The following is a 10,825-nucleotide window of genomic DNA, read 5'->3' as shown; positions in this document are numbered from 1 at the left end:
AATTCCCCCAATAAAATGTTTAAAAAAAAAAAAAAAGAAAGATTCCATTGCAACAACTTAAATAATGGTCTATTTGCTCACATAACCAGTCTGCAGGTAGGCAGTTACCGTTGTTCATTCAATTGCTTGTGAACAGCAGAGCCACAATTTCTGTGATTCTCTGGACATTTCCCTCATGGTTGCAGATGGTTATTGCAGTTTGAGCCTTCACACCCTTGTTCAAGGCAGGAAGAGAGAGAAAGGAGGGCTTCAGCGACCTATGTTCATTTTTTTTTTAGGAAAGTAAAAGCTTTCTCAGGACAATACTTCATAGCCCCAACTCAGCAGACTTTCTCATACATCTCATTTTCTACAGCTTCAGTTTGGGCAACTGTAGCTGCAAAGTTTCATTTTTTCCAAGCTCTAACAAGGCTCTAAGGGAGCAAAACATTGAGGATAGATGTTGGGTCAGACAAGTGGCAGTCTGCTAGTTCGTTAATACTTAAAGCATCACTTTTTAACATTTAAAACACAGGGCTGGCAGTCTGGATTGCTGTATCTAGAGTTTCAAAGAAGCCAATCTTTGTGTTTTATCTTAACTGGGAAAAGAACAGATTGAACATTTATCCCCAAATATTTGTACTTGCTTGCCATTCCTTCCCTCGAGGTGACCATCCCCTTAAAAAGTCTCAGAGGGCATTGGAACAGCCAGGAAGAAGGGTGCTGCCCTCCTTGCATCTGCTGTGGTAGAACAACTAACTGTGGGGTGCTTGGCATCATTAGTTGCAACACCACCTTGATTTCATTGTACGTCTTGCCTCTCAGCTTGGAAGCTGACTAATCACAGCTAGTTACCGTACCCAGTTTGGGGACATCATACATCAGTATTTTCTAGCAATTACACTAACTGCTTTGGAATGGACAGCAGCTCCCATGTCATCTAAGATCCAAAACTAGGCGCATGACATTGCTTCAAGCATTCCTTTTTAGTTAATAAGGCATTTTCTTTTAATTAAGTGCCAATGGCCATGAAACAGTATCCTCCTAAGACTGCATTTGAAACTTTGTCATGATTGTAGAAAAGACAGAAAACAGAAACGATTCCTGGAAAAATACAGATGTGACTACAAAATTTCTAAAGTCGAGTTTGCTTAGCCATATCTGAATGTTATAAATCATAATTTAAGATGTTAAGATAATTTAAAATGTTCTTAATGTTAATTTTAGCATTTTAACTGATCTACAGATCTTGGATTTGGGGGAGTAGTTACCAGGGCCATCTCTGAGGGGACAGTGCATTCCAGAGCTCATGTGCAATGTGTCCTCTCCATCTCACTTCCCTGTAATACAGAGAAAAATCTAGTTAAAATGGACATCATTATTACGGGACAGTACGAGGGAGTTCTTTGTGGTAACAGAGCAGTTCTGTATCTTGATTGTGGTATAATTGCAAATGATAAAATTTAAGAGAACCGTATATAACACCTACCAAAAATATGAGTGCAAACAAAGGTGATGAAATCTGAGTAAGGCCTGTAATCTAGTTAATTGCATTGTGTCAGTGTCAATTTCCTAGTTTTAATAATGTTTTCCAGCTTTATAAGATGGGTGGTGGGATACCCAAGGAACTCTCTGTACTGTTTCTACAACCTCTCCTGAATCTATAAATATTTAAAGACAAAAACATTTTTAAAACTGTACATCCTTTATTCAACAAAGATTTATTTTAATACCCTGGAATACAGAGATATAAGACTCATGGAGGACTGGGAGTGTTGGAGGGAAATATCCAGGCAAACCAACAAGTGAGATAAATTCTGTGAAAGCAATATGCACAGGGCGTTATGAGGGTATGTAAGAAGAACAAACAGGTCAGAAAGGCGTCTTCAAAAAAGTGGAGCAGGTGGGGTAGAAAAAGAACAGAACCAGTTGAGGAACATAGCAGGGAGTCAAGACAGTGGTTTAGATGAGCCCTGGTAGGTTTCAGTAGTAGATGTTTTCCTTGCACACAGTACTTTTTATCTCGTAGCCCTGATGATTATTGTAATTAATTAAATGTCTTTATAAGGTAAACTCCATGAAGGCAAAAACCACTTTGGTATCTTGCTGGCTCTCTAATGCCTTACACAGTTCCTGTCTGGGCACCATAAATATTTGTGAATGAGGTCATTGGCTGTGACTGGAACGTGGAGTACGTACACGCGGGGAATGACAGGATATCTGGAGAGGAAGGCCAGAGATAGATACAGAGCGTGAAGGGGCTTACATGTTAAGTTTGAACTCTCCCTTAAAAGTAATGGGGAACTATCAGTGGAAGATGATGGTTTTTATGTTTCAGGAAGATAATATGAAGAGCAGTATAGAAGAAGCAAAATGTAACAATGTCCCAAAAGGTTAAAATGCCACCTTGAGTAGTTCGTGCCTTAGCAGGGGAAAACAAACTAGGCTGTTAGTAATTGCAGGTCCCACTCCAGGGATTCTGTGTCTAACAGCCTCTGAGTGTCCTAGGACTTTGTTTTGTAATAATAATAATAATAATAATAATAATAATAATAATAATATCAACAACAAAAGTAATGATTAACACTTGGTAAGCACTTGTTATGTGCCAAACACTTTATATATATGTTGTCAACTCATTTAATTTTTACAACTGTATGCCTTTGCTGCTCTTGGCCCCACAGATGAAGGATCTGAAGCACAGAGAGGTTAAGTAACTCACTCTAGATCACACAGTAATAAACTGGAATATTATTGCAATGGAATAGAATATTTTTCAGCCTTAAAAAAGAAGAAACAAGGGCGGGCCGAGTGGCTCAGTTGGTTAAGAGCTCGCTCAAGAGTTTGAGCTCTGAGCAACAGCGGTTCGATTCCCGGCCCGAACTGAGCTGCTACTGAGCTGCCAACAGGTGGCAGGATGGCTCAGCTAAAAAATAAAAATAAAGAAAAAAAAATAAAAGAAGAAACAAGCTACAATATGGATGAATCTTGAAGACACTAATGCTGAATGAAATAAGCTAGACACAAAAAGATATTATATGATTCCACTTACATGTGTTATATAGACTGGTCATATGTATAGGGACAAAGAAGTAGGACTGGTGGTTGTCAGGGGCTGATAGGAAGGAGGGATGGTCAGTGCTTATGTAATGGATGCAGAGTTTCTGTTTGGGATGATGAAAAAGTTCTTGCTGTGGATAGTGGTAATGATAGCACCATATTGTGAATGTCCTTAATGTCATTGAATTGTGCCCTCAAAATGAGAAATTTCATGTTATGTGTATTTTACAAAACAAAAAACAAAGTGTAAAGCAAAACAACAAAAAGAACACATTGGAAAGAGGCCTGACATCGTCACTTACTAGATCTATGACCTGTGGCAAATTCCCTAACCTACACAGGTCTCAGATTCTTCATCCGTAGAATCGGAAAAAAAATAATACCTACTTCCTAGGTTATTGTGAGGTTAAAATGAGATAACTTGGCAAAGCATTACTTTGTCTTAAGCTTCATTCTTCCTAGCTTCGAAGGGAAATAATCTAATTCTAAAAATCATGAAAGTCCTTATACCTTATGTAGCAAAATTGTTACTATCACAGCGGCAGAAAGAAAACATCCATTTTCAATAGTTGGCAGGATCATAAGACAGGTTATGTTTAATTTTGTAAGAAATCACCACACCGTACTCCAAAGCAGCTACACCATTTTGCATTCACACCATCAGTGGATGAGAGTTCCTGTTGCTCCACATCCTCCCTCGCCTTTAGCGGGGTCAGTGCCCCACAAGAGGTCAAGATTTGGGCCATTCCAATAGGTGTGTAGGGGTATCTCATTGTTTGAAATTGCATTTCCCTAATGACATAAGATGTGGAGCATCTTTTCATGTGTTTATTTGCAACCCATAATCTTTGGTGAGGTCTCTGTTAAGGTTTGGGGCCCCTTCTTTCGTTGGGGTATTTGTTTCCTTAATGTTGACTTTTAAGAGTTCTTTGTGTATTTTGGATGACAGTTTTTTTTACCAGGTATGTCTGTTGCAAATATTTTCTCCCAGTCTGTGGATGCTGTTTTCATTCATTTGATAGCGTCTTTCATAGAGTTTTTCATTTTAATGAAGTCCAGCTTATCAATTCTTTCTTACATGGATTGTGCCATTGGTGTTCTATCTACAAAGTCATCACCATACCCAAGATCGTCTAGGTTTTCTCTTGTGTTATCTTCTAGGCTTTTTATAGTTTTGCATTTTACACTTAGGTCTATGGTCCATTTTCAGTTAAATTTTTTGAAGAGTGTAGGGTCTGTGTCTAGATTCATTTTCTTTGCATGTGGGTGTCCAGCTGTTACAGGGCCATTTGTTGAAAAGACTATCTTTGCTTCATTTTATTGCCTGTGTTCCTTTGTCGAAGACTATATGTATGTGGGTCTATTTGTGAGCTCTCTATTCCGTTCCACTCATCTTTTTTGTCTATTCTTTTGCCAGTACCACATTGTCCTGATTACCGTAGCTTTCTTTATGGTAAATCTTGAAGTTGGGTAGTGTCAGTCCACTTAACTAATTTTAGATAAGCCTTCTCTTATGCAAACTGCTCTAGAGAACAGGAGAAATGTCAAGTTATCTAACTGATTATATGAGGCTAGAATGTCTTGAAACCAAGAAAAGACAATGTGAGAATTGAAAATTCTTTGATTCCAAAATTCTACATAAAATACCAGCAAATGGAATGCTGCAGTGTATATTAAAATATATCAAAACCAAACTGAATGTATGAAAAGGATACAGGGATTGTTTAATGAGAGAAAAATCTATTAAGAAATCTGCCTTATTAGTAAGGTGAAGATGGGGGGAAAATGTAATTATTTTAATAGATGCAGGAAAACCATTTGCTAAAACCCAACAGTCATTCAAAATTTTAAAACTTCTCTGCCAATTTGGAATTTAAATAAATCATTTTCAATAGGAAGAAAAACTGTAATTCTAAAGGACATTTATAAAGAAAATTATAAATTAGAACCTTGTATTTAATTAAGATTTATCCATGGAGACAAATGTGATTCTAAATCCTTCATTTGACTCCTGTGTAATATCTTGTAATCTATCTATACTATAATTTACTTACCCAGTCTCTTATTTCAGGAACATTTAGGTGGTTTTCAATTTTTTAATATTACAAGTAGTGCTATTGCAACAAACATTTTTAATAAATGTCTCCTTGTGTGTGTATTGAAGATTTACTTGTAGGGTATTTCTGGAAGTAGAATTGCTGGTTCACAGAGTATGACGCATTTTCAACTTTTCAAGAAACTGTCAACTTTCTCTCCAAAGTGATTTTACCAATTTACACTCTCACCAGCAGTGTATGCATATTTTTGTCACTCCGCTTCCTCCTTAACCCTTAGTGTTGTCAGAGTTGTGACGTTTTCTCCCTCCAATCTGATAGTTGTAAATGGCATCTCATTGCAAATTCCACAAAATGTAGGCGTCCTAGGAATTATAATGTTATTTTCTTCCCTGCTGTTTCCTTAGGGCTAGAATTGTGCTGGTTGCTTTGCAGGGATTCAAATATTTGTGGAGGGAATAAGGAAATGCAGGATCACTAGTGAGGCTGAGCATCCTTCATGGGTTTATTACTGACCAATATGTTAAAGATGAGGCTCAAGGTATGGAAAAATAGGCCATCATTATACTTGTATTTAAAATTTTAATCTGAAGTCAGTGTGTCAACTGAAAGCAAAGTAGAAATCATTCTGCTTTAATGAGAGACAGAGACTGTTATATTGTCAAAATGAGGGTGACGCTGACCCCCCTAGCACTAGAAAAGGCACTGGGCCTGAGACTCCAAAGACCTCAGCCCCACTCCCTTTCCAACTACAGTCTACCTTGGTTTGCGAGCATAATTCATTCTGGAAGCAAACTACTCATATTGCAAGACATCACTTGTTTACCAAGTTAAAATGTATTATTAGGTTGGTGCAAAAGTAATAGCAGGGCCAGATGAGTGGTGCGTTGGTTAAGAGCTGGCTTGGGACACCAGAGGGCCCCGGTTCAGATCCCACATATGAGGGCGAGTGACACTGCCCTCTACAGCTAAGATGCTGAACAACAGCTCGACCTGGAGCTGGGCTGCCGTGAGTCACTGGGGACGGTGTAGGCTGCAGCCCCTGCTGCAGTGGGTTGCCATGGGCTACCGTGTGTAGCCAGCAGCCAGCGTGAGCTGCCATCTAGAAGCCGGCGACTGAGCTGCCTCACCCGGGAAGAGTGCAATGATGGTGCCAACTTGGGCCAGTGAAGGAACGTCCTCCACAACTAGACTGAAGAACAAAACGATGGCAACTTGTCTGTTCCCCTTCCCCCAATTCCCCAATAAAAATCTAAAAAAAAAAAAAAAAAAGTTAATAGTAGTTTTTGCATTACGAGTAATGGCAAAAACTGCTATTACTTTTGCACCAACCAAATAAAAATGTTTGCTCGTCTTGCGGAACACTTGCAAACCAAGTCACTCGCAATCCAAGGTTTTACTGTAGTAGGATTGCAACTTCACACATATGGGCAGATTAATTAACCTCTCTGAATCTCAGGTGTCCTTATCTTAAAATAGAGATGATGATGATACCCATTTGGAATCCTGAGTGGAGAATGCACAGTTCACCAACTGGACTTAACAGCAAGATAGCAACCACCATCTAACCTCTGACACCCTACCTCACACAAAATGCCTCAGCTCAAAGGCCTTACATAAGAGGTCTAGTTGGAATCTATGGAACAGATGTCATCCTTGACATCTTTCAGCACTGCCTCAAACCCAAAAACCAGTTAGCAGGCATTTTGGGGACCTTCTCATTCCAGTCCTGCCTTCTGGTGATCTTCCTACCAACCCTCTCAATAATTATGCCACCTGGGAGCCCTATTTAGCTACAAATGAGGCACTGTACACTCAACCTCTTTATTGAACAGTTCCTGCACTGTGTTCCCTCCCAAGGACACCCCAGTACTGAGCTGCCTTCATAAGGAGGCTCTTCAATCTCCCACTCTCTATGCACTGCAAGGCCGAGACATGGCCACCAGCTTGTGGCAGATCCAAGTTTTATGGGGACTACTATAAAATTCGGGGGACTCTTTAAGAAAAATATTATAAAATTATGAATACAAATATCTTGGGATGTTTCTCTCTCACCTAGCTGGTCACTCTGCCACATTCTTTGAGGACATAGGAACCTATAATGACTACAATATGAAGGAGCGGGTGATTCATCCAAAATCCCAGCTTCACAGGTCTTTTCCTTCCTCAGTGCCAATGACCTCCACATCCATAGCACTTAAGCAAACCACTAGCATGGCCGGCCACCTGTTGGACCTTGTTATAACTTGCAACTGCTCCAACTATGAAATCCTAAACTTCAAATTTCCATTCAGACCACAACCCTGCTCCTCTAGCTCTTTACCTCTCATGTGGAAGTCCTCCATTAATTTTTCTCCACATGATCAACTCCTCTCTAACATTACTTACTTTCTCTTCCTGCTATCCTAGGCCACTAGCAAGGGTGAGGTAAGGTATCTGGGGGGCAAAATTTAAGGAGGCACTCGTGCGCAGGGTCATAACAAGTGCAGGATATACAATATGTGCCATGATGTATTATTACTTTATTTTGTCACCATCACACTGAACTTCTGAAACCCTTGACTTTTCTTTCCATAAGCCCTGCAAAACCACAGTCTTTGAGCCATCCAACCATCTCAGTGTTTGTCCAAACGACTGAACATGGCTGAGCAAGTGACATACCACTGCAGATGCGGGCCAATACAAATTACTGGTCTCCACCCCAATTCAGCCCCCAAATCTACCAGCAACCCTTTTGCATGTCTGTTGGTTACTGCTTCTTCCATTCCCGGCAGCAGTATGGCAGACATTGTTAGTTGTCTGCTCTGTTAATACCCATTCTCTTCCTTAGTCACAGCAACCCAGTTTCTTCCAAGTGACAATATGCCCAGCTAAAAGACAACTTCTTTCAGCCATGAGAAGCCAATGTGCTGAAACCTGAAGTTGGGTGGGTCTTCTAGAAAAACTCCTGAAGAGCAAAACTGAAGACAGAGAAGCAGCAATGTGCCCTTGGTGCTCCCCACACCCCCTTTTCCTCCTCCTCCTCCTGGTTTCTACTTGGAAAAGGTATCCTGAAACATGAGGCAATTTGAAGATAAAGGCCAGGGCTAAGGATGGTAGAGCGGAAAGAGAGGAGATTGGATTCTTCATGACAGCAAGGAGCTACCAGCCCAGCCCTGGATGGCTCACTTCCAGACTTCTTTATGTGAAAGAACAACTTTGATCAAGTTTCAGCCACTGCTATTGCTGGTCAAACACAATTTCTACCCACTAATGCTGTTGGTCATCCCAAATTCTCAATGCTCCCTACAAGTGTTATTCCTGCCTTAACTTTATTCATTGGGGGAAAAAATCGCTCATTAGATGCTAATGCGCTTAAATTCCTGCCTTTAGGCCTTCATTTCCCTCCAATCTTAAAGACTTTCTTCCGTCCAAGGCAAAACATTGCAACCAGGTGTAGCTACTCTCCTCCTCAGAATATCCTAATATTCCCTCTCTCCACTGTCTGCACCATCTCCCTGTCTCTCCATTTAGGAGATAAAAATACCAAAATATCTTGCCTTAAAAAAAAAAAAAGTACAAATACAGAGCAGTCTGTATTTGCCAACTTCACTTTCAAACTGCCCATCTATCACCCCACAGACGGCTTGCTGTGGCTTTCTGTCCACCACCTTCCCCAACCAGTGGCATCCTAATTGCCAAAGCTGCCTCTTCCCTGATGTTTCTCCTGGTAGCATGAAGCAAGCTCGAGCACCTCCTGTGTGAATCTTCCTCCTCTCAACAGGAGGCGGCCAGGAGCTCAGAGAAGCAGCGATAACCTGCCCTAATTCAACACACTTAAGTGGAGGGGAGAGTCGGAAGAGCGAGGGGAACAGGGGACTTGCCAGCCCTCTGGAAGAGCCATCAACAGGGCGTCTCCGCGCACGAGTTCCAGAAGGGAGGATTAAGGCTGCACCCAGGGCGTGACGCACACCACTGCTCCACACCTCGGGGTCCAAGCCCGGGTGGGCTTCTTCACTTGCTTTCTGGAGGTGCCCCAGGCCCGGGCCTAGAACAGGACGCATGCGCGGGCGAATGGTGGGGGCGGTGCCTGCTCCATGCGCAGCACGTGGCCGACCCGTGGCGCATATAAAGGCGGCGCCAGCGCCAAGGCCGCTATAGACGCTCCGGGTTGTAGACGTGTCTCTGGAAGTGTGCCGTGTGCCACCACAAAGGGTCCCAGTCTCAGACTTCGAGCTAGAGCAGGTTCGTGTGCCGCATTCAGAGCAGGGGTCTTGCGGGGTGGCGGGTGGGCTGGAGCTCAATGGCTTGCAGGGGAGGTGGGGCGGGGGGAGGCGAGGCGCCCCTGAGCCGAGGGGATGGACCCCTGGATTGAGGAGAGCCTCGGCCTGGGGAGGGTGCTGGCTCGACATGCTGGCGGGGCAGAGGACAAGGACGGTGTAGGCCCTGCCTAAGCCACCGCCTTCAAGTGCAGCCCCTGGGAGCACCCCCTGGCATTTGAGGCCCGGCGCTGAATTGCTCCTGCGCTTCCAAGGCCTCACTCTCCCAAGGCGCTGCCGCACCCAAAGCCTGGACTTGCTTGAAAGGAGGTGGGCCCGGCCTTTGGGCACCAGTCCCCAGGCCCTAAGCGCAGTGCAGCCTCTGTCGCTAATGCTGGGTGAGTGAGTCCCTGATGCCGGGGGAGCAGGAAGAGAAGGTAAGGAAGCTGACACCCAGGCTTGGAGTTCTGAAGGGGCGAGCATGACTTCTCTCCTGTCACAGCATTTACAAGGCTGAGTGTGGCGGGCCTTTCCGAAATGTGAACATCTGTTTTTCAGCCTAGAAAATGAACCCTTCAGAGAACAGTTTTGACAGCAACAGTGCCAGACCGTTTATCGTGCACAGCATGGCCCAGCAGCCTTACCCAAGTTTCTGGTACCAGAATCCTGCCTATAATCCAGTCTTCGTTCCCGCGGCAGGTAAGGTGTCTGCAAAGAGGTTCAGTGGGGTTCGGGGCCCTCCCTATAAACCCAGTGCCTGAAGGTTTTCTGATACTTCTCCGTTACCCCCCTTTCCTCATCCTGTCCCCACACAAAGGGGATTGTGGCAGCTCAGAAGGGCAGTGTGTCAAGTGCACATTAAGTGGAAGAATTTGAATCTAGCTATGTGCCAGGTACTCTGCTAAATACTAGGAGTGATTCTCTCCTGCCTCTCAGCCCCATGAGCTGTCCGTGTTTCACAAATAAGAGAACTGCCGCTCAGAAGGCAGTGACTTGCTGAGGGTCACACAAAAGTCAAGCCAGAGTCTCCTTATGTTCTGAGACCAGCCTGGTTGGAAGAGGCACCTCAGAGCTCCTTGTTTCCATAATTGTGTCAACAAAGCCTATAGATTGGAAAGCTGTTAAGCTGAAGTCAAAAACGTACTCTGGGGGACGAATGACAAGTCGTGAAAATGTTTAGGAGGTAGCTGTGTAGGATTTCATTCAGTACAGTGGATTTATGGGAAGGGGGTTTAGGCAGGGCGTTAGGCTTCAAGGGGTGAGTCTCCCTTCTCATACCTCCCATAGTAAAGATAATGTTAAACTTTTTTGTGTCCCCTGCTGTGGATAAAGCATGTTGTGTATATTATGCATCTGTTTTCTTTTTTTCTTTTTTTTTAAGATTTTTATTGGGGAATTGGGATGGGAACAGCGCTGGGGAATTGGGGGAAGGGGAACAGACAAGTTGCTGTCGTTTTGTTCTTCAGTCTAGTTGTGGAGGACGTCGCTTCACTG

The 10,825-nt window shown here is 43.1% G+C and overlaps 1 long non-coding RNA gene across 2 annotated transcripts in view; it reads left to right on the top strand.

Annotated features, from left to right (window-relative positions):
• Nucleotides 1-10,825, top strand: part of LOC109374311 (uncharacterized) — a 21,212-nt gene that overhangs the window by 2,571 nt on the left and 7,816 nt on the right. Inside the window, exons 2-3 of one of the 2 annotated variants that reach the window (XR_002122372.1) lie at nucleotides 8,857-9,317; nucleotides 9,890-10,030. This is a non-coding gene — a long non-coding RNA (uncharacterized LOC109374311). Of the gene's footprint in view, nucleotides 1-6,436; nucleotides 9,318-9,889; nucleotides 10,031-10,825 lie in introns of those variants that run through there. The other variant, XR_002122371.1, reaches the window with a different exon arrangement.

The sequence above is a fragment of the Hipposideros armiger genome, unplaced genomic scaffold (genome assembly GCF_001890085.2).
Source record: "Hipposideros armiger isolate ML-2016 unplaced genomic scaffold, ASM189008v1 scaffold_809, whole genome shotgun sequence".
Lineage (NCBI taxonomy): Eukaryota > Metazoa > Chordata > Mammalia > Chiroptera > Hipposideridae > Hipposideros > Hipposideros armiger.
The sequence above is the reverse complement of the archived record's forward strand: the minus strand, read 5'-3'. Positions and strand labels throughout refer to the sequence as shown.